The sequence below is a fragment of the Octopus bimaculoides genome, chromosome 7 (genome assembly GCF_046866305.1).
Source record: "Octopus bimaculoides isolate indiv1 chromosome 7, ASM4686630v1, whole genome shotgun sequence".
Lineage (NCBI taxonomy): Eukaryota > Metazoa > Mollusca > Cephalopoda > Octopoda > Octopodidae > Octopus > Octopus bimaculoides.
Window position 1 is genome coordinate 2,738,833 of NC_142934.1, and position 24,314 is coordinate 2,763,146.

Here is a 24,314-nt window from a genome sequence, read left to right on the forward strand (position 1 = left end):
TACTAACATTGAAAATGCTTTGATATGGTATTTTACTCACTTATTTAAAAAAAACAAAAAAAACATCCAAAGCTTTATTATTTTTTGTTGTTGTTGTTTCATTTCCACACAGCAGAAATGTTAGAAGGTAAGTTTCTATTTAAAAACCTGATATATATATAAAAAAAAAAAAAAGTCTCACATTTTATGAATCTTTATAACTGATTGTGAATATTGGTGTGGTTGTACCCCCGCCCCCTCTGTTAAACTTTAAATCACTGTGAAATAGGAAGTTAGTATTGTAGAACAAAGATCAGTTTGATCAGATATGTTGGTATCAAAATGGTGTAGAGTTTCTTTTTCTTTTCTTTTTTTCTTTTGTTGGTTTGTAATATTTTAAGCCACTTCACTGAATTTCCTTTGCAGATTCATAGCTTGTTGAGAGCCTCCGAGAAATGTGCTGTTGGTCAGACCAAACTCAAACGAGTGCTCATCTCCATAGCCGGTGTGTCCACACTTGTTCTCAAAGGAAATTCCGAGTTGACTGCAGAGACCTGCAATGGCTGCTAATATTTTTAGAGATTCAGGACGATTTTGTCTCTTGATATTTGTGTTATTTTTTGAGTCCTGTATCTATTTTGTCCTTGTCTGCATGAGTGGCTCTGTGGTTAAGAAGTTTGCTTCGCAACCACATGGGCTGACCAAAACTTTCAGAGTGGATTTGCTAGATGGAAACTGAAAAAAACTCATATATATGTGTGTGTGTGTATATATATATATATATATATATATGTGTGTGTGTATATAGATATATATATACACACACACACGTGTGGTTATGTACAAGGAGTGAGAGTGAACGAGTAGACAGGCATGAAGAAGCATTGGAGATTGATTTGCAGTGCTGCTCATGGGGGTTAATTGATGATGGTGACTTTGTATGTGGTGTCCCCCCCCCTCCACTAGTACCAAGACCACCATCATTCACCCTAATTTCAAAATGTTTTTAAAACTTGTGCATATGTGCACAGCCTGTTATTAATTATGGGTTGAATGACATCACGTAAAGTTTGATAATTAAAAAAATTTTTTTTAGTGTTGAAAATTTTTATGAATTTGTGTTCTGCAAATATCTTGTACAATTATGCAAGTCCTACCCCCATAAACCCCTGTGGATCCTCAAATTAGACTTAAATGGTATCGATCCCAGTAGGAATGAAAAGGGCATTGCTGGAATTTTTTGCATAGATTTCAGAGGTATGTAAATGATAAATTGTTTTGATAACATAATTATCTGTTAGTAAATATCTTTTCCTTACACACACACACACACACACACACACACAAACAAACTACCTTTATCCTGTGAGGTGTTGAAATTAAAAATTTTTTATTTTATTTTATGTTTTAGTTATTTTAGAACTTCAGACTTTTTTTTTCTATAATTCTATTTCTATAAATTACCATTTTGTGTGATGTTTGGGCTTGTAGAGACTGCAGTATATTTTTGGTTACTGTTATAAAAAAAAGTGACAAGGAATAGTCCTACAAAAATGAAAGTAAATTACATGTTACCAATTCTTTTAGTCCTGCCACCTCTGTTTACCATTCTTGTATACTTTGAAATGGACTTTGTCTCTGTAAAAATTTTTTGTTTACTCTGTACGTTTTCTTCCTTTGGCAACAATTTCTCAAAGATCAATTTAATTTTTCAATCGAACATTAGATCTGCAGGTGACTTGCCTGAACTGATATTTAGAATTTATTTAGCATTTCGTCATTGCCTAATTTTTTTTTTCTCTCTAGCACTTGCTTCAAAGTATCTACAAATCATTCTGCTTGCCCATTTGACCCTGGGTGGTAGGGCGGAGTAAACGTGTGCTTGATTGCATGCATTTTATACAATTTCTTGAACTCATCCTGTAAATTATGTTCCATTGTCCGATACTGTGGTGTCTGGAACATTGTATTGAGCAAAAAAGTTCATGCAGGAACTTTGCTACCTTCGCAGTAGGTTGACCGCACCTACATACTTCCGGTCACATGGTAAGGCTATCAACAATGTAGTAGGCGCCATTCACTGGTCCAGTGTAGTCTATATGTACTCTGGACAATGGACTCAGGCCATGATTGGTATTTGTGGTGCCTTGGCTGCTGGCACACAACCTCTACAAGATTTTACCAAATTTTCAATGTCCTGGTCCAGTGTCGGCCAAGACGCATAACTCCTTGTCAAAGCTTTCATTCTCGACATCCCCAGGTGTCCACTACGAAATTCATGTAATATCTGTTTCTGTAGGGCAGTTGGTACCACCACGGCCTTTCCTCAGCTTCAATGTCCCAGGCTTTGGGATTGATGTCGGTCAGTTTTAGGCTTTGCCTCAGCTGATCCTTGTATCAGTGGCATGGATGGCCACACAGTGGTCACCAGATAAAATCTGACGCAGTAGCTTGGTTTCTTTCATTCTTGCATTTGTGGCCTGTCCATTTCAGGATGATGGCCTCAATGCTATTGTTTTAATTTAATATTGAGATCACATATTTTTGGTATCTTTTTACAATTATATTTTCATGTTCTTGAATTCCGGATGGATTTGACGAAAGCCTTCTTGACTCTATCTACATTTTCTGTTTCTGGTTCAGAATCTAATATGATTGTCTTTTCTGTTCTTGAAAATATTTTATAAGGTCCTATATAACAAGGACTTAACGAATGAGGAGTGATTTCTTTATTACCCACAAGGGGGCCAGTGGGGACATATAACAATTAGAAAAAAACAAAAACTTATGATAAAAATGAATGATAATGAAAATGAGCTACTTTATTTCATTATATTGGCTATGAAAGCCGTACATAGGTGGAGTAGCTGCGGGCTGGACAAAGACATTGATGAGATGAATGATGAACACGATGATATTAATGGGAGAAGGCAGAAGTCCCCCGCCGAACTCTGCTTCTCTAAAATATTGTTCTTTTATAATTTACATATTTGAGGCAATAAACCTCTTAGCACAGTTTCTTATTGGACTCAAGCTCCTTACAATGAGGTACTAAGCCTCTTACTGCAGACGACACCATGTCCTTAAAATGAAGCACCTGCAGACAATTGTTGCCTTCTTTGTTCACAGCGTTTACGTCTGCACAAAAAAACTTCTTTTAAAAAAAATGAAACTTTTAAATCCACACCATTCCTAATATCACTTTTAAATGTCAAGTCATACCCTAATTCAAACACAACTATGCTTTCCCATTGGACACCTCTTAAACTTCCTATGAGAAATAATGACTTTGTGCTGATAGAAGTAAATGAGAAAGAGTTATTATATATTATTATTATTCATAATTTACATTTGTTTTCTTATGGTAATCATAAATATAATAAAAAATAGCACAAATAAATAAATAGTTGATATACTGGAAATTCTTTCTTTCCGCATGCGTACGAACAACCATGCTACATGGCAGTGAAACATGGGCTGTAACTGCTGAGGACATACGTAAGCTCGCAAGGAATGAAGCCAGTATGCTCCGTTGGATGTGTAATGTCAATGTGAATACCCGTCAGAGTGTAAGTATCTTGAGAGAAAAGCTGAACATTAGAAGCATCAGTTGTGGCGTGCAAGAGAGACGATTGCGCTGGTATGGACATGTGGTGAGAATGGAGGAGGATAGCTGCGTGAAAAAGTGCCACACCCTAACAGTTGAGGGAACCCGTGGAAGAGGTAGGCCCAGGAAGACCTGGGCTGAGGTGGTGAGGCAAGACCTTCGTACATTGGGCCTCACCGAGGCGATGACTACGGACCGAGACCTTTGGAAATGGGCTGTGCGTGAGAAGACCCGGCAAGCCAAGTAAGATCGTTGCCAGTGCCCCTGGACTGGTTCTTGTGCGGGTGGCACATGAGATGCACCATTTTGAGCGTGGCCATTGCCAGTACCGCCTGACTGGCTCCTGTAGGATTTTCGAGCGAGATCGTTGCCAGTGCCCCTGGACTGGCTTGTGCGGGTGGCACATAAAAGACACCATTTCGAGCGTGGCCGTTTTCGTGCGGGTGACACGTAAAAGCACCCACTACACTCTCTGAGTGGTTGGCGTTAGGAAGGGCATCCAGCTGTAGAAACTCTGCCAAATCAGACTGGAGCCTGGTGTTGCCATCCGGTTTCACCAGTCCTCAGTCAAATCGTCCAACCCATGCTAGCATGGAAAGCGGACGTTAAACGATGATGATGATATTTATATAATAAATATTGATCTACGTCATAATTGTTTTTTTTATCTGTTTTAATTTTGTTTTTTTATGTATTTGAATTCTCAATGCAAATACTCTTAAACATAGCAATTTCGAACCAATATTTTGTGATTTAGCATTCCTTGAACATAGAATTTCATGTGTCTTTTTGAAATATTGTACTCAAGTGGCTTATGTACAGAGATATGTATTGTTTATCAATCAAATATTGTATATAAGTCAAAACAAATTGTTGGCTTTGTCTTTTTCAAAAATTTTTATATTATAATGTAAATAAATTGTTAGATCGTCAATTGTATTTTTCTATTTAATTTATTATTTGTAATTTATACTCCTATGTCTGTGGTATTCAACTGCTGTACCTGTGAACTGGATGTTTTACACTCCATATAATTTTTTTTTCTTTTGTTACATTATATATATATATATACACACACACACGTAAAAAGAACCCTTCATGTGTCGTTGATGCCAGTGTTGCCTGACTGTTTCCATGCCAGTGGCAAGGAAAAAGCATTCTAGCGTGGTCGTTGCCGGTGCCGCCTGACTGGCTCCTGTGCCAGAGAAATATAAAAAGCACCCACTACACTCTCATAGAGGTTCATGTTAGAAAAGGCATCCAGCCGTAGAAACCTTGCCAGATCAGATTGGAGCCTGGTGCAGCCCTCAGTCAAACCATCCAACCGACTCAGTGGGAACAAAGTCTGGCTGACCAGCTAGAACCTTGGCCAGAGGGAAAAATGAAGTTTACTGTCAGCAACTGTGAGACAACGTCCCACAACCCTACGAGCTCTAATTCTCTTCTCTTACAACATCATTCTATCTCTCTCTGTAGTTACTACTAAACATTGAAATAGGACACAAACACAAACTTTACTTCGCATGCTTTTGGATCTATCAGAACCTGTCCGTCGAGGCAAGGTATTGTAACATAATGGTAAACAAACACGTCCTTAAAACTTCAAGCATTGTTCATCTTTCACATCCGACAACTTGCCAGTATAACAACAAATTTTTATCGTCAAAACCGCTGACTCTGACATTTCATAATATTGTGTCCCTAATCCAACCTTACCCTTTACGACTGGTAACTACACAAATTATTATCGTTATATATATATATATATATATATATATATATATATGTATATACACGCACACACATACACCTTACAAACTGATTGGCGGCAAGAAGGGCATCCAACTGTAGAATCAAACCACAAATGAACCCATTAGCTTGCTTACCAACCACACGGTTCCAGGTTCATTCCCTCTGCGTGGCACCTTGGGCAAGTGTCTTCTACTATAGCCTCGGGCCCACCAAAGCTTTGTGAGTGGATTTGGTAGACGGAAACTAAAAGAAGCCCGTCGTATATATATATATATATATATATATATATATATAATCATCATCATCATCATCATCGTTTAACGTCCGCTTTCCATGCTAGCATGGGTTGGACTATTTGACTGAGGACTAGTGAAACCGGATGGCAACACCAGGCTCCAATCTAATTTGGCAGAGTTTCTACAGCTGGATGCCCTTCCTAACGCCAACCACTCAGAGAGTGTAGTGGGTGCTTTTACATGTCACCCGCACGAAGGCCAGTCAGGCGGTACTGGCAACGGCCACGCTCAAAATTGTGTCTTTTATGTGCCACCCGCACAAGACCCAGTCCAGGGGCACTGGCAACGGTCTCGCTAGAAAATCCTACGAAGGCCAGTGATGCGGTACTGGCAACGGTCACACTCAAAATGGTGCATTTTATGCGCCACCCGCACAAGAGCCAGTCCAGGGGCACTGGCAACGATCTCACTTGGCTTGCCTGGTCTTCTCACGCACAGCACATTTCCAAAGGTCTCGGTCAGTAGTCATCGCCTCAGTGAGGCCCAATGTTCGAAGGTCTTGCCTCACCACCTCAGCCCAGGTCTTCCTGGGCCTACCTCTTCCACGGGTTCCCTCAACTGTTAGGGTGTGGGACTTTTTCACGCAGCTATCCTCATCCATTCACACCACATGTCCATACCAGCGCAATCGTCTCTCTTGCACACTACAACTGATGCTTCTTATATTCAGCTTTTCTCTCAAGATACTTACACTCTGACGGGTATGCACACTGACATTACACATCCAACGGAGAATACTGGCTTCATTCCTTGCGAGCTTACACATGTCCTCAGCAGTTACAGCCCATGTTTCACTGCCATGTAGCATGGTTGTTCATACACATGCGTCATACAGTCTGCCTTTTACTCTGAGTGAGAGTCCCTTTGTCGCCAGCAGAGGTAAGAGCTCTCTAAACTTTGCCCAGGCTATTCTTATTCTAGCAGCTACACTTTCAGCGCACCCACCCCCACTACTAACTTGGTCACCCAGATAGCGGAAGCTATTGACTATCTCTAGTTTTTCTCCCTGGAATGAGATAGAAGTTGTTTCCTGTTTGTTTACAGTGTTTATTGCACCTGAACATCTGCCACATACAAAAACTAACTTCCTAGTTAACCTGCCTTTGATATTGCTGCACCTTTTATGTGTCCATAGCTTGCACCGGGTACGTCTTATAGAGTTACAACCTACTCCTTTTCTACATACTGAGCAGGGCCATCTACCTGAAGGGGTTTGTATTTTATCTACCTTCCTACTTATTAGGATTTTGGTTTTAGCTAGGTTGACTCTAAGGCCCTTCGATACTAGTCCTTGCTTCTACACCTGAAACTTCTCCTCTAGTTCTGATAGTGACTGCGCAATTAGTGCAAGGTCATCAGCATAGAGGAGCTCCCAGGGGCAACCTGTCTTGAATTCCTCTGTGATCGCCTGGAGGACTATGATAAATAGGAGGGGGCTGAGGACGGAACCTTGGTGGACCCCTACCTCTACCCGGAATTCATTACTGTACTCATTTCCAACCCTCACCTTACTGGCAGCATCTCTGTACATGGCTCGCACAGCTCTCACTAACCATTCTTCTATCCCAAGTTTCCTCATTGACCACCAGATAAGGGATCGGGGGACCCTTTCAAAGGCTTTCTCCATGTCAACGAAAGCCAGGTACAGAGGTTTATCCTTGGCTAGGTATTTCTCCTGCAGCTGTCTTACTAGAAATATGGCATCAGTGGTGCTTTTACCTGGCACGAACCCAAACTGCATCTCATCTAATTTGACTCCCTACCTAATTAGTTGGGCTATGACCCTCTCCATAACTTTCATGACCTGATCTAACAGCTTGATGCCTCTGTAATTGTATCTAAAGCGTCACCTTTACCTTTGTAGCAGTTTACTATGGTGCTGCTACACCAGTCATTGGGTATGACTCCTTCATGTATCACATGGTTCGTAATACGGGTGACTAGGCTGTAGCCAACACTGTCAGATATTTTGAGCATCTCTACAGTGATTTCTGATGGGCCGGGGGCTTTCCCTGTCCTCATACTCTTAATTGCTTTATCTACCCTGGTACTATCAACTCGAATAGCTGGTCCCTCTGTTGGGTCGACATACGGCAGGCTCTCTTTCTCCCATTCATTCTCTTTATTAAGCAGTCTATCGTAGTGGCATCTCCAGACCTCTTTCTTTGCAGCCTCATTTAGTGCAAGATCTCTCTCTGTAGTTACTACTAAACAATGAAAGAGGACACAAACACAAACTTTACTTCGCATGCTTTTGGATCTTTCAGAACCTGTCCATTGAGGCAAGGTATTGTAACATAATGGTAAACAAACATTTCCGTAAAACTTCAAGCATTGTTCATCTTTCACATCCTACAACTTGCCAGTATAACAACAAATTTTTATCGTCAAAACCACTGACTCTGACATTTCATAATATTGTCTCCCTAATCAAACCTTACCCTTTACGACTGGTAACTACACAAATTATTATCATTACATATATATATATATATATATTTATATATATATATATACACGCACACACATACACCTTACAAACTGATTGGCGGCAAGAAGGGCATCCAACTGTAGAATCAAACCACAAGTGAACCCATTAGCTTGCTTACCAACCACACGGTTCCGGGTTCATTCCCTCTGCGTGGCACCTTGGGCAAGTGTCTTCTACTATAGCCTCGGGCCCACCAAAGCCTTGTGAGTGGATTTGGTAGACGGAAACTGAAAGAAGCTCGTCGTATCATCATCATCATCATCATCGTTTAACGTCCGCTTTCCATGCTAGCATGGGTTGGACGATTTGACTGAGGACTGGTGAAACCGGATGGCAACACCAGGCTCCAGTCTGATTTGGCAGAGTTTCTACAGCTGGATGCCCTTCCTAACGCCAACCACTCAGAGAGTGTAGTGGGTGCTTTTACGTGTCACCCGCACGAAAACGGCCACGCTCGAAATGGTGTCTTTTATGTGCCACCCGCACAAGCCAGTCCAGGGGCACTGGCAACGATCTCGCTCGAAAATCCTACAGGAGCCAGTCAGGCGGTACTGGCAACGGCCACGCTCAAAATGGTGCATCTCATGTGCCACCCGCACAAGAACCAGTCCAGGGGCACTGGCAACGATCTTACTTGGCTTGCCGGGTCTTCTCACGCACAGCCCATTTCCAAAGGTCTCGGTCCGTAGTCATCGCCTCGGTGAGGCCCAATGTACGAAGGTCTTGCCTCACCACCTCAGCCCAGGTCTTCCTGGGCCTACCTCTTCCACGGGTTCCCTCAACTGTTAGGGTGTGGCACTTTTTCACGCAGCTATCCTCCTCCATTCTCACCACATGTCCATACCAGCGCAATCGTCTCTCTTGCACGCCACAACTGATACTTCTAATGTTCAGCTTTTCTCTCAAGATACTTACACTCTGATGGGTATTCACATTGACATTACACATCCAACGGAGCATACTGGCTTCATTCCTTGCGAGCTTACGTATGTCCTCAGCAGTTACAGCCCATGTTTCACTGCCATGTAGCATGGCTGTTCGTACGCATGCGTCATACAGTCTGCCTTTTACTCTGAGTGAGAGTCCCTTTGTCGCCAGCAGGGGTAAGAGCTCTCTAAACTTTGCCCAGGCTATTCTTTCAGCGCACCCACCCCCACTACTAACTTGGTCGCCCAGATAGCGGAAGCTATCGACTACCTCTAGTTTTTCACCCTGGAATGAGATAGAAGTTGTTTCCTGTTTGTTTGCAGTCTTTATTGCACCTGAACATCTGCCACAAACAAAAACTAACTTGCTAGTTAACCTGCCTTTGATGTTGCTGCACCTCTTATGTGTCCATAGCTTGCACCGGGTACATCTTATAGAGTTACTACCTACTCCTTTTCTTTTTATATATATATATATATATATATGTGTGTGTGTGTGTGTGTGTGTGTGAAACAGGTAAAAGAGAGTAAAGATTATCTATATATATAAAAATGAGAATGTGTGTCTGTCTGTCTGTCTGTCTGTCTGTGTGAATCCCTAAAACTCGAGAACTACACAACCAATTCCATTCAAATTTTACACATGCCTTACTTAGGGTTCCAGTTGTGTTTTAGTCAAAAAAAATTATTAACTTGTTGCAGAGTTCGAGCACACGGCAACATAATATCTCCTCCACTATTACGTGTCAAAAGTGAAACAAAAACACTCATGTCAAATACTTTCACCTTAAAAATGAAACTATTCCACTAACTGAAACAATCACATTTCGATACTGTAATGACAGATACTTTCACAGAGAGAGAAAGAGAGAAAGAGAGAGAGAGAGAAATGTATATGTATACATATATATGTATATGTACACCATTTCGATACTGTAATGACAGATACTTTCAGAGAGAGAGATGTATATGTATACATATAGATGTACACGTATATGTATATATATATAGATCTATATATACATGTATATGTATACATATGTGTAGATGTATATATATATATATATAGATGTACATGTAATATGTACACATATATACATATATACATGCATACAGATATCTATACATATATACACCCATCACACACACATACACATGCACACAAACACACACATGCACACAAACACACACATTAGTCATTTGTTTTCTTATCCAAAACTACGTCAAAAGTACTGAATGGATCTTTATGAAATTTGGAAATTATATTCTTTGCATATATTTTTGATGTTGATGAAATTTTAACCCGAACATAACAGATGAGCATTATTTAGAAAATGATGTCACACGTTATCGAGGCTACCATTCTTTCTAGATTTGCAAAAGGGGATGACGTCTTTATTCCAAGAATTCCTCTTACTCCATCAGGAGCAGACATTCCTTTTACATTCAGAAGACTACAATTCCCCCTTCGTGTGACTTTTGCCATGTCCATAAACAAATATCAGGGCCAAACACTGTCTGTAGCTGGTCTTCTCTTGGAAGAGCCCTGCTTCTCACATGGACAACTGTATGTTGGCTGCTCAAGAGTGGGAAGCAATAAAAAACCTATTTGTATATGCTCCACAAGGGAAAACAAGGAACATAGTTTACAATGAGGTGTTATAATCACAACAGCAAGAAAGTATGTACATGATCACCTTCTTTAACGAAACTTCATTGACTTTCATATATTTATATTGATATACATATATATATACGTGTGTTTGGGTGCGTGTGTGTATATACATCTCTATATATAAAGATGATGCGTAGTCTAGACGGCGTTTTTAGATTTCATTATTCTCTTTAACCCGGGCAACGCCGGGTGTTTCTGCTAGTGTATATATATATATATATGTATATCTGCTTAGCTGTCTGTCAGTCCATCCCCCTATCTATCTGTCTGACTGTCCGTCAGTACACCCATCTGTCTGTCTATCTGTCGGCTGTTTGTTACGTTGACTTCCGTAAGCTGAAGTCATTTTTCTCTGTTAAAAAGCTGCCCAACAACTTTTGCCTGGCCTCAAGCGAGGCTTTCACCCTTTAAAGGGTGAATTTTCGAATTTAAAACATTTCATAAAAATGTTTTTCATCTGTCTAGAAAAATGGACAGCCTTTCTAAGACTGCCAAGTGTTTCGGTCTTTAAATTAAAATTGGGATTTCCACCATTGCCGCCGACGAGGCAGACTTCAAATAACACTCAACACATTGAGACACTGTCACACTCACCCTTTTGAATAAGGACAATACACATACTGATACAAGTGGGAAGGGGAGGCAGAAACAACGAAGACACTAATGAAACAACGAGCAGCAGGGCAACCCCGACTATCACTTCTCCTCTCACCACTACTCTCACTTCCGTCCTGAAAACTGCCATCACCGAACAACAAACAATGTCACGGACAAACTAAATGATTTTGCTTCTGTTTTAAAGCAAAAGAAATATTTAAAGTCCTTCTCAAAGGAAGAACTTCTACAATGTAAACAATTATTACATAAAGAAGACAGAACCATTAAACTGAACACCTCACACAGCATTTTGTAAGACATCCCCACCCCAAAAAACCCCCATTATTTACAAAACCCTGAACATAAAAAATAAGATATTAGAAGGGGCCACTTAAGAAACAGTTGGGAAATGTGTACAGGTCATAATGAGCATTCAAAACATATATTGCAAGAGTTTAAAGATTTGCCTGGATCGAGGTTAGATTTGATACGGAAGAACGGGCAAAGGGACACTCGACAAAAAGTGTTTGGATTGCAGGGGATTTCTAAGGATTCCCACTTACCTTGGTTATCGGGTGACAACGGTAAACATTAAAAGAAGAATGGCAAATGGCCATGGAGGGGGGGGGGGGAGAAGAAAAAGGGGAAAGAAAAGAGACATAAAATCAAACAAAGCAGGGAGGGTTCACCGCTCAGAAGAGCAAAACTCCCACACAAAATAAAAAAGATTGACAGCAACACTACAAACACATACCAAATGGCCCTACGAAAGTTGATAGCAATAAACACAAACAATTCAGACCTAATGTAATACACCAACAGAAGTGAATGTGAAAACAAACAATCACCCATGCACAACACAAAAAAACCTCCTTCACGTGACACAAAACATACTGAAATCTCTCTACCTTGATGCAGGAGGGAGATTTCAAAAGTAATTAACAGGAAAAAAAAAATGGACAAAAAACATTCTGAGAAATGATTTTGAAGAGGGGAACAACCAACCTTCAAACAGTGACTCTCTCTCTCTCTCTCTCTCTCTCTCTCTCTCTCTCTCTCTCTCTCTCTCTCTCTCTCTCTCTCTCTCATTCTTTTCCTTTTGTTTGTAAAACACAACTTTCGATAGGAACATGCTTAGAATAGGTTGTATAAATGTGCGTGGCTTGGGGTCCCCATGGAAACAAGGCTGTCTGTTAAATGAGATCGAGTCACAGAATAGACATATAGCCATCAGTGAGACCAGACTCCACAACCCACGGTCTCCCCAACACATGTTCAGCAGACAATTTGACGTTTGTTTTTCTCCGTGTCTGCCAAGAATGGGAGGAGGTGGTACCATGGTGCTTTTAGGAAGAGTCTGGACCTCAAAGTAAGAGCAATATTCCTAGACCCGGAGGGTAGGCTGGTCGTTTTGGATGTCAATGGTAGTAATGGGTGTGCTTTTCGACCGATAACAATTTATGCACCGTCCTTAACAGGTCAGCTGGATTTCTTTCGACGTCTAGAGGTTTTCCTGGGAACGTCTCGACTTTTACTTTCAGTGGGGGATTGGAACGCTACCTTGGACATGCAACTAGACTACGTGGGTAGAGATAGAAATAGAAGGGGATGTAAATGCTTCAAAGACCCACTCAGACATTTCCAACTGTCTGATAGGTACCGACTGGACCACTTGAATGCACTAAAGTGGACATGGACCAATCGCATCGGGCCATCCTGATCGTATTTAGATAGTGTTCTACAGGACAGTGGATAGGGATAGTGTAGGTTGTCCACAGTTTCATATAGTCAGCTACACAGGTCATAAATTTGTGACTTGTATGTTTGACTTAGATAAGAGTCATAGGCAGGGTCCCAGTTACTGGAAACTAGATGCGTTATTCACGGCGTGCCAGGCTTACAGAGACCGGATTAGCACACTAGTTAAGAGGGCGTTGACGGGCACCAGCATCAACAATAGATGGTGGTATGCCCTAAAGAAAGCAATTAAAATAGACTCGGTTAGGTATAAAAAGGCTCTAGTGATAGATCGAAATAGAATAGAGGGAGACCTAGTTAAGAAATTAGAAGAGGCACATACATGTGGCATCATGTCCAATGTGTTGGCAGTGAGGTTGGCCCATGACCAACATTTCAACGCCAAACACGAAGGATATGTTGTCAGAGCTAGGATGAGTGCTCTGGGAAACGAAGGAGTTGGAGCCACCTGAGAGGTCAAAGTGGCAGAGGCGCAACAAGGCAACAAAGCCACCATTCGGTCTCTGACAGATGAACAGGGGCGCGAATTACTCGAGTCCGAAAGGATGTGTGAGGCCTTTCAACAGTAATTTGCCCGACTGTACGGGACAACTGGTGGGTCAGAATGCAGGGTGGACTTTAGTGCCTACCTGCATGGCTTGGAGTGTATGTGGTGCAATGACAGGCTGGGCTTGGACGGTCTGCCTTACGAGCCTTATTGTCATATTCCAGACTTGTTTGGAGGCATTTTGGCTGCAGTCTACTGTCACTGGCATCAAAATGGGAGTATCCGCAGTTTTGTGAGGTGGGGAGCGGTGGTAGCGTTAAAGAAAGATCCAAACAAGGAGATTGTTATGGATCATTTTCAGCCCATCACTCTGCTCAACGCAGATTTGAAAATTTTGGCCACGGTGCTAGCCGAGAGGTTGGAGCTTATCGTTGAGACGCAAACATGCGCTGTGCCGGACAGGAGTATCCATGACAACTTCCATCTGATGCGTTACATCATAGACAGGGTAGTTAAGGAATCGTGCATGGTTGGGGGCACCGATCAGTTTGAATCAATCGAAAGCTTTCGATAAGGTTGACCATCGTTACTTAGAAGCTGTCCTTAGGGCACTGGTTTCGGTTCCTTGCCTGAGGTCACCGTGGTCTTTTTCGCAGACTCCTCTTTCCACAGATAAACTTAATTTGTTTTACCTTTTTACTCCACTTTATTTTGCTGTTTACACGCCCCAAACTTTTTTAATCGTTTTTGTTTTCCTTTCTTTCTTTCGAATAGAAAAGTTCTACATTGTATTTTCCCCTCTGTATACGGCCCTGTGTAGCTAATAAAGAAATCTATCTGTCTGTCTAACGGTCTACGTTCTGTCTGTCTATCTACACACACACACACACACACACCTATCTATGAAGGGTTACGTAAGTTACTCAAGAGTTTCGTAATTCAGACTCGTCAAACTTTGACGAAATCCATTCACGGAACTCTCGCACTTTCCCTCATTTATTTAACTTAACAACTAAATCTTAAATAGATTTTACTCAAATTTACTGCTCCCCGCCTCTTCTTTTATATATATATATAAATTTGTGGGCTTCTATGAAGCACATACACGCTATATATATGTATGTGTGTGTATATATATAAATATAAACAGGCATATATACAATGGCCGGGAACAGGGGGTGCAGCGGGTGCACCCACACCCCCTAGAGTTTTCAGGGGTTGCAAGATCAAAATTTGCATCCCCTACAAAATCTTACCAGTTGCAGAAAAAAAGTGTTTAAAATCTATCGGTATAAAATGCTTAAGTTCGATCTCGTTTCAAAACAAAGAAAAAAATAAACATATAAATAAATAAAAGTAATGAAGCTGGCATAAAATTCCCTAGGGAGTTTAGAACCACTAACTTCTGAACTGAAGGCAAATAGCGTCAAAATACCAAAACTTAATTGACAATAACAACAGTAGCAGCAACAATAACAACAAAACCAGCATGTATGGTTAATTTTGAATATATAGCATTACTTGAATTCTTGAAGACAGCTCCCACCTAGTTTCTGTCTGTCAATACTTCTCTCCATCTTTTAGTACCACTCCCAAGTTCTTTGTAATTGGTGTTGCTAAAGACTTAAAACACGGTTGACTGGATTCGACCGTTTGACCCCAGTCTAAAAATAAAACCCCTTCAAAATTCTTTCAATACAAAACGACCATTTAATACTCCATACCATTATTTGCTTGACCACTGCCTGGGTAAGTGCCTTTTTTTTCAACTCCAACCTGATTCACCTTTTCATTAAATCTTTACTTTCCTTTTGTCTTTATTCCTCTCTATCTGCTTGAGTTCCTTAGGAAATAGTTTCCTTTTTGCGTTACTACTAACAAATCGTATCTTAAAGACGTAGTTTAGGCAGAATACCTTATATATTGACAACTTTCATTTTTTATCTTGCCTTAATTCTGTCATATTATTGACCAAAAGTCTTCCTGCCTATATATAAAATAGTATCTGCGTCATATCTGTTTCCGATACTGTCCTGCTTTTTCGTTTTATATAGAAAACGTTGATTTAATTAGTTTGATAAGTGCCTCTGCACGAAACTCTCGAACCTTCAGTCACTATGTAACTTTCTCCGATGAATAAATCTATACTTATTGAGACTGACTCAACATAAATTCTATTTTTCATGTTTGATGAGAACCCAATAATGTTCGGAAATCGATTACAGTTGTTCATCTTTTTTTTCAATCTACGGAGAAATGGCTAAATTTGCCCTCTTTATAAATATACGATATATATATAAATCTAAATAGACCTCGATAATCGGCTCGGGAATCTCCCCAATGACTTTACAAAGGTCACTTGGGGCCCCAATTCGCCGTGAAACCATTTGGTAGCTGGTATCGTTATGAGGTCTATTTATATTTACCCACTTCTCTACTTGGAGAGTAAGCCCTCCTCTGGTTATATGGTTTTACCGTATATTATCACATATGTATATATATATATATATATATATATATATATATATATATATATATATATATATATATATATATATATATATCTATATATATGTATATATGTGTGTGTGGAGAGAGAGAGAGAGAGACGTAGAGAGAGACAAACACGCACGCATATATATACGAATGTATGTATTTGTGTGTCTGTATGTCACCCCACCATCGCCGTATAACTAATGTTGATGCGATTATGCCCCTGTAACTTGTCGGTTCGAAAAAAGAGGCGTATAGGCTACTTTTGTATTATAGTGTGCGTGTTGTTATTTAACCCAGGGTCAAACCTGACTGAGCAGGCTCGTGCTCAAAGTCACTCTGGCCGTGACCATCCCATCCTATTCCTACGTCTCTGCTTGAAGTAGTTGTGTGGGATTTTAATCGAGATTTGGTTACTACTTCTAGCAGTTCGAGCCAAAACGTATAGGCCAGTTGTTGTTGTTTAATCCCAGGTCAGTCCTGATCCGGGCAGCTCTACAATCAAAGATGTTCCAGCAATGACCATCCCTTCTGTTATTCAGACAGAGTGTATCTAGGACTACATTGTGTAATGTATAGTATAGTGTTCAGTCTTAATAGCTACAGTTGTAGTTAGTTCCGTCTTGGTTCAACTTGCGCTTGGTAGCCTCTTCGTTTACACCCTTTAAATCCCACTTCAACTCAACAAAACTCTGTTACACACACACACACACACATACATGCAGAGCCACCTTTGAAAGTGTCAGTCTTTAAGGGATTATGTTCGTCCACCACTGTTTGGCCTTCATTGCTGCACATTCTCTGTGTGTTTTGTGGATAAAGTTTCCTTTCGATCTCAGCAGAACTTTTTGCCAGACACTTTGTTCACGTCGATTGAAGCAATGACAAATAAAGGGTCTTCAATGTACCTGAAAATTGAAGGAAAAGATGATGGATAATGAAACGAATAATGCATGGCAAATTGAATGCAATTTAATAAATGATAATATACGTGTGTTTAATTGTAATCGTCTAAGCCCACTAACCACTAAGCTACACACCTGCACTTGTACGTATCTCCTGGTAGTTTTGTCTCTTGCATGTGAGATATCTCTGTGGGTTTAAGTGGAGCGGGGTCAGTTGTCTGATGTTCCATGGGGTTTGCTGCTAAGAAATCAGATAGGGTTTGGCAGTCTGTTATTTTGGAACCAGTTTTCTTGGTGATTTATCCAGGGTTGAAATAGTTGCCTGGCAATGTCTGGGGGACAACGGATTAGATGTCGGTTGATTATCCTGTTATGTTGTTATTTTATAGGTGTGTGGCTCCTGGTTAGGAGATTCAGCTCATAATCGTAAGGGTGTGGGTTTGGTTCCCACACTTTACTTCAGCTCACTCAGCTGGCAGAAATGAGTCATACCTGTAATTCAGTGGACCAGCTTATCATGTTCTGTGTTCTGTGTTGGATTTCCCTGAGAACTACATCTATCGTATGCATGTCAGTCGCATCTTGTCTTCTACTATAGTCTCAGGTTAAGCAAATCCTTGTGAGTGGATTTGGTAGAAAGAAACTGGAAGAAGCCCATCACATATATGTGTGTCTTTGTGTTTGTCCCCACCATTCCTTGACAGCCAATGCTGGTGTGTTTGTGTCCCTGTAACCTAGTGGTTCAACAAAAGAAAGCGATAGAATAAGTTCTGAGGTTGATTTCTTCGACTAACACCCTTTAAGGCGATGCTCCAGCATGACTACAGTCAAATGGCTGAAGCATATAGAAAACAGTAAAAAATGTCTGTGGTGCACTTAGCCACTTGCTTGTTAATTTCACGAGCAGGCTGTTCCAGTGATCGGAACAATCCTAATTGACCAACAGCATTTTTAGATGGTGTTGGACCACTCGACACTTTGGTTTGCCCTCATTCTGCGCTGTGGTTCTGTCTTCAAGTGGTTGTGAAGTGTTTTGTTTGCCAGATGGGAATGTGGTTAAACACCATCCTCTTTTCTGATGTTGTGAGGATGCTGAAGGATTAAGGGGGGAGTGTGGTGGCTGTTGTTGTTGGTGTTGTTTAACCTCAAGTTAGTCCAGATTGAGCAAAATCCATGATCAAAAGTATCACAGCCATGACCATTCTGTCATTGACAAATCCAGAACCACATGACACAGCATATCCTGAGTCTAGCCACCATGTAGTGGTCTCCCTCATTGGCTCATACATACATACATACATATATATATATAGATAAGAGAGTAGGGTGTGATTTGAGGGAGATTTGGCTGCTATTTCTAGCAGGTCCAGCTACCATGTAGAGGTCTCCCTCATTGGCTCATACATACATATATACATAGGTAAGAGTGTAGGGTGTGATTTGAGGGAGATTTGGCTGCTATTTCTAGCAGGTCCAGCTACCATGTAGAGGCCTCCCTCATTGGCTCATACTTACATATATACATAGATAAGAGAGTAGGGTGTGATTTGAGGGAGATTTGGCTGCTATTTCTAGCAGGTCCAGCTACCATGTAGAGGTCTCCCTCATTAGCTCATACATACATATATACATAGATAAGAGAGTAGGGTGTGATTTTGAGGGAGATTTGGTTGCTATTTCTAGCAGGTCTAGCTATCATGTAGAGGCCTCCCTTATTGGCTCATACATACATATATACATAGATAAGAGAGTAGGGTGTGATTTTGAGGGAGATTTGGTTGCTATTTCTAGCAGGTCTAGCTACCATGTAGAGGCCTCCTTCATTGGCTCATACATCATCATCATCATCACCATCGTTTAACGTCCGCTTTCCATGCTAGCATGGGTTGGACGATTTGACTGAGGACTGGTAAAACCGGATGGCAACACCAGGCTCCAATCTAATTTGGCAGAGTTTCTACAGCTGGATGCCCTTCCTAACGCCAACCACTCAGAGAGTGTAGTGGGTGCTTTTACGTGTCACCTGCACGAAGGCCAGTCAGGCGGTTCTGGCAATGGCCACGCTCAAAATGGTGTCTTTTATGTGCCACCCGTACAAGAGCCAGTCCAGGGGCACTGGCAACGATCTCGCTCGAAAATCCTATGAAGGCCAGTCAGGCGGTACTGGCAACGGCCACGCTCAAAATGGTGTCTTTTATGTGCCACCCGCACAAGAGCCAGTCCAGGGGCACTGGCAGCGATCTCACTTGGCTTGCCGGGTCTTCTCACGCACAGCACATTTCCAAAGGTCTCGGTCAGTAGTCATCGCCTCGGTGAGGCCCAATGTTCGAAGGTCTTGCCTCACCACCTCAGCCCAGGTCTTCCTGGGCCTACCTCTTCCACGGGTTCCCTCAACTGTTAGGGTGTGGCACTTTTTCACGCAGCTATCCTCATCCATTCTCACCACATGTCCATACCAGCGCAATCGTCTCTCTTGCACACCACAACTAATGCTTCTTATGTTCAGCTTTTGTCTCAAGATACTTACACCCTGACGGGTATGCACACTGACATTACACATCCAGCGGAGCATACTGGCTTCATTCCTTGCGAGCTTACGCATGTCCTCAGCAGTTACAGCCCATGTTTCACTGCCATGTAGCATGGCTGTTCAATGAATTTTCAAAATTCTAGTCGTTCTATTGACGGGATTTTGTCAAAAGAAAGTGAGCTAAAAGTAAAAAAGATACAATTCCTCTTTCCATCAGGAAAGGAACCTTTGGAGAAAACTCCAAGCTGCCATTATATGGAATTTTTTTTTTTTATTTAGTGTTTAATTTTATTTTTCATTTTCGAATTAACTGTCACGATATCTGCAAGAATAAATTGCATTGATATAAGAACTGCCGTTCAGTGGCACCAGTTCTGTAGAGATGTTTGTTTGGCAAAAAACTGGTGCCGGACAAAACTCCAATTGCTGGTCCGGACCATAGAGTGGAGTTCCATGAAAGTTTGTTCTTCAAAAAGAAGAACAATGGACGACGAATGTGTCGCAAAACTTGGGTTGTTGGATGTTATGACACCACAACCAGAAAAAGGATTTCTTCAACGTCTACCCGATAGGAGTGCAGAGATGTTGGAGAATGTTATCAGACAAAACGTTCTTGCAGAAAATTTATGACTGACAATTTGGCAAGCTATTGGAATCTGCATATACTCGGTTCCATTCACCAGACGGTAAATCGTTCCCCAAATTTCTTAGATCGGTCATCGGGGTATGTAAAAATCAGCGGAGGTAAAGATTATGGGAGATTATTTTTGTTGGTTTTATTTTGAAATGAAAACATTTTATCAAGGTACGATTCAAGAAGATTGGATCCAGGGCGCGCATCCGCCATGCGAGACGTGACTAGTGGATCCTACGACTACCTAGCGCGCGTGCGCGTCACGCACAAAACATGTATGAGGGTGTTTGCGTTTTGTTTACAATGTGTTTTATTTACTTTGTTCAAAAAAACCAAAACAAACCGTCCTGCATGTTTTGTGCATACATGCATTGGCAATAGATTGTTATTGTAGGATCGACTAGTCATGACTCGCGTGCGCGTGCGCAATAGCAGGTGTGTGCGCATATTAATGGCGGTGAATTCGAATGTGTGAAAAAAAGGTAAATTTCAACATTTCTCTCGTTCAACACCCGACAAAGCATAAACCACAAAATTCTCCTTTATTCTGTAATTCTATCTCCAGAAAATCGAAAAATACAAGTTATTCGCTGAAAAATTCTGCGCCAGAAATCGCAAAAGAAGCCAAAACCATTTCACAGCTGATGTCTTCTGCTGAATCGCAGACATTTTCGAACAAGGTAAGGCAAAGAGATTTCCTTTTAATTGGCTTTCGCTTGTTTCAATAAAGACAAAACAAAACACTAACATGCTTTTGCTTTTGTTCAGACTTCGTTACTACTAATTTTTATAATTTCAGCATTCGTTTATTATTGTTTTCAAACGTATTTCTGCCAAATGTCATTTATAAAACATGTTTAAAGAAAAAGGGTGCGGATGCAGTCACGCCCCTCACCTTCGAAAATGTGTTTTTTAGTGAAAGGTTTCTTCGGAAACGTGTCTGTTTATTATTACATGTGTGTTTATATAGATGTCTGTAGGTATATAACGTGTGTATTTGTCTTTCTATAGCTCGAGAGAGAGAGAGAGAGAGAGAGAGAGAGAGAGAGAAAGTTGTAATGGAATTGAAGGCTTGTAATGGCTGTGGAGTATCTCTGGGTCAGTTCGTCGTACTTTATATTGTCTGATATCGTCTTTAAATCACATTTCACCTTCCAACACTTATAACCCCTCTTGAATCTCAATATTTCGTCGTTTTTTTGGCTTTCGGACACCTCAGTGTTTGTCCATCCATCGACATGCACAAATCTTGCAGTTCTCCATTTTGTTCTCTTCTGGATCCCTTCCTGGTCTACGCCTTTCAAACACGCGCGAAACAATTTCCAGTGGGAGGGGGGGGGAGCCTGTTGAGCCTTGTGTTTTTTTGTATTTGTTTTTTTTTCACTTGCTTTGTATCGGAGGGGAATGGGCGGAGGGGGGTGTCTGCGAAGGTGGGGTGGGCGGGGTGGGGTGGGACGGGGTGTATGGCTTGGGGTTCTAATTCAATCTGTCCTTTCTTCCTCTTCCTTCAGCTACCATCCACTGTTCTTTGTTTCTCTTTTCTTCCTGTTGCACCTTCTCCGGCCCCTTTCTAACTTCTTCCTGACTTCTCTGCTTCTGCAGAGGCCTTTTTTAGCCACATTTAAAGCAACCAGGGGTTCTGCCCTCCACCCCCACCCCCACTCTCAACACTACGTCTCCAATGGTCACCGTTTCCACCATATTTTCAGTGGTTCTGCCAATACCCAATATGATCAGGTCCAATGTTTGCTCTTTCCATACAGAATTTTCTGTTTTCGTGGCCTGCAGGACGGCTATTTCTTCTTTACTTCTGAGAAGAACAGCCGCCACAACCCAAGCCACATCTGTTTCTGGTGGGATTCTCTCCACCCTAATCCTGGAAGTCCTTCTTCCAAGATATGTAGGTTACTGTGGTTACAGCATATTCTTTTGCCTTTCCTGCCTTCTTGAACCACAATTGTTCCAAATCTGCTTCCTCTGCCTCAACGTTTTCAATTTTCCTTTCTTCCACTGAGTACACCTTATATATTTACTGTTTTCTTACCCATATTTTCCAATACTTTCTGGAGTAGGGACAACTTAGCATCACCACCGATCCTACGTGCCATCTTCTCATATTTCTCCATGTTTGTCAGGTCCACCTCCTTTTTTGTGACTTCTGTCACTTCAGCAAATCTTTCTTCTTCCTTAAACACTTGTCCATTCTATCAACTGCTCATACGAGCCACTCCTCCGAAGAGGACAATTCGGACCCCCTAAGGTCTGAATAGAACATGTTCCTTACTGTTGGCATTGCTGATCCTGCTTAAGGCGGAGAGAAAGCACAAGACAGTCGACCCCTCCTCACACAATCAACAAATACACCAAGACTATGTAAAAGCGTGAGAGGAAATGGGAAAGAAGAAAGAGAGCGAATGTCTTAATTCTCCTGCTTAAATAGTCTTGCCGATGAGAGTCTTGCTGTTGTATTAGATTGATAGATAGAGAGATATTGATATATGTAAATATATATGTGTGTATATATTTAAGTGCAAGATCTCAGGATCAAGGTGTAGGAAGTGAGTAAGCTTCAAGCAGTCCATAGTAGAAAGTATAAAAAGCAACTTTGAAGAACATTAGTGGTTTATTGTCAAAGAAGATTGTAAATGTTTTCGAAAATTAGGGAACAGAGGAGATAAAATCACCAGCAGAACCTCAGAAATAGTAATTAGCCTAACGAGGGGTACTCCACTAGCTACTGATAAGGGTGAATACACCTTAGTTAAATGAAGGTTACATTGTTGTCAAAATATCTCAAGAGAATAAGGTTCTGCTAGCTGGGAGACATATGTTACTGGGATTTTCACCTGTTCCAATCCCTAAATTTGCATGTGTCTGTAGTTATATGTGTGTTTGTGCATGTGTGTGTGTGTGTGTGTGTGTGTGTGTGTGTGTGTGTGTGTGTGTACATGTATGTAGAAGAGAAGAGATGAGAAAGGAATAAACGATCATCTTCTGAACTTTCTAGGATGATTGCTCCTTCCTTTGTCATTCCTTTTCTTATTACTGCTCCCTACTTGACTAATGTGTCATTCTGGTGTATATTCAGTTTCACACCAGGTTATTTGGATCTCAATGCCTTAGCAATATATTCTTTTACTTGTTTCAATCATTTTGATTGTGGCCACGCTGGAGCACCACCATTTAGTCAAAGAAATCGACCCCGGGACTTATTCTTTGCAAGCCTAGTACTTCTGTTGGTCTCTTTTAATGTATTTTAATTATCATGTGCTTTTCAAGAGGCTTTTATAATTGAAGATTTCAACTTCACAATTCAGTCTTAATTCACTGTGAGATACATGTTTCAAGGTTGTATTAATGTCCAACAGAAGTGTACCCCAACACCGTAACTTTGTTTCCTCATAGCTGCATGCAACAAACATGAATATTTGAAGATAAAATTCTTTACATATGGAGTAGATTACAATTTTATCTGGATTTGTTGTGAAAAAAAGTTTTGAAGGAGGGTGAAAAGAGGAGTTTCAGATAAATCACCCATGGGTTGTGAATAAAAATAGGGAAACAGAATACTTTGAGAGAAAAACCCCACCCTTTTTTTTTTAAAGCTAATTTCAATAAGGCAAACCCCCATCTGTGTCATAAACAGATTCACTGTAGACACAATAAACATATGGTCCTGTGATATTGGACTGGGGTGGAACAGTTCTCCACTATCTACTTGAAGCTCTTCTATAGGCACTGTACTAAAAATAGCAACCCTTTATATTCTTAACGTAGTGATATACAAAAAAGAAAACTTAATAAATTTATCATACAGACAGAGACATGGCTGTGTGGGAAAGAAACTAATTTTGTAATCTCATGGCTTCAAGTTCAGTCCCACTGCATAGCACCTTGGGAAAGCGTGTGTATATATATACATATATATATTGATTGAAGTGTACAGTATTATAGTACTATGTATCCATTGTGGCCATCCTTACCAGTCGGTTTTGCACTTGGGGCTTAATAGGTTGTTAGATAACAGTCCAATTATGTAACCCTGCACTCTTCAGAGCAGCTCTACTGTTTGTTTTGTATGGTTTCTATGACTGAATGCCCTTCCTAACTAATGCCAGCCACTTTACAGAGTGAACTGAGTTCCTTTTTATGTGGTGCCCATGCACATATGTTAGTACATTACA

The 24,314-nt window shown here is 40.9% G+C and overlaps 1 protein-coding gene across 11 annotated transcripts in view; it reads left to right on the plus strand.

Moving 5' to 3' along the window:
• The window catches only part of LOC106872250 (uncharacterized), a 56,628-nt gene extending 32,702 nt beyond the window's left edge, over positions 1-23,926 (plus strand). For 5 of the 11 annotated variants that reach the window (XR_016242482.1, XR_016242484.1, XR_016242486.1 and 2 more), the window contains exon 3: positions 20,696-20,810. The gene's annotated coding sequence lies outside the window, so the exon portion shown is untranslated. Of the gene's footprint in view, positions 1-405; positions 4,521-20,695 lie in introns of those variants that run through there. The other 6 variants (XR_016242479.1, XR_016242476.1, XR_016242477.1 and 3 more) reach the window with 2 other exon arrangements.
• Positions 23,927-24,314: the final 388 nt, after the last annotated feature.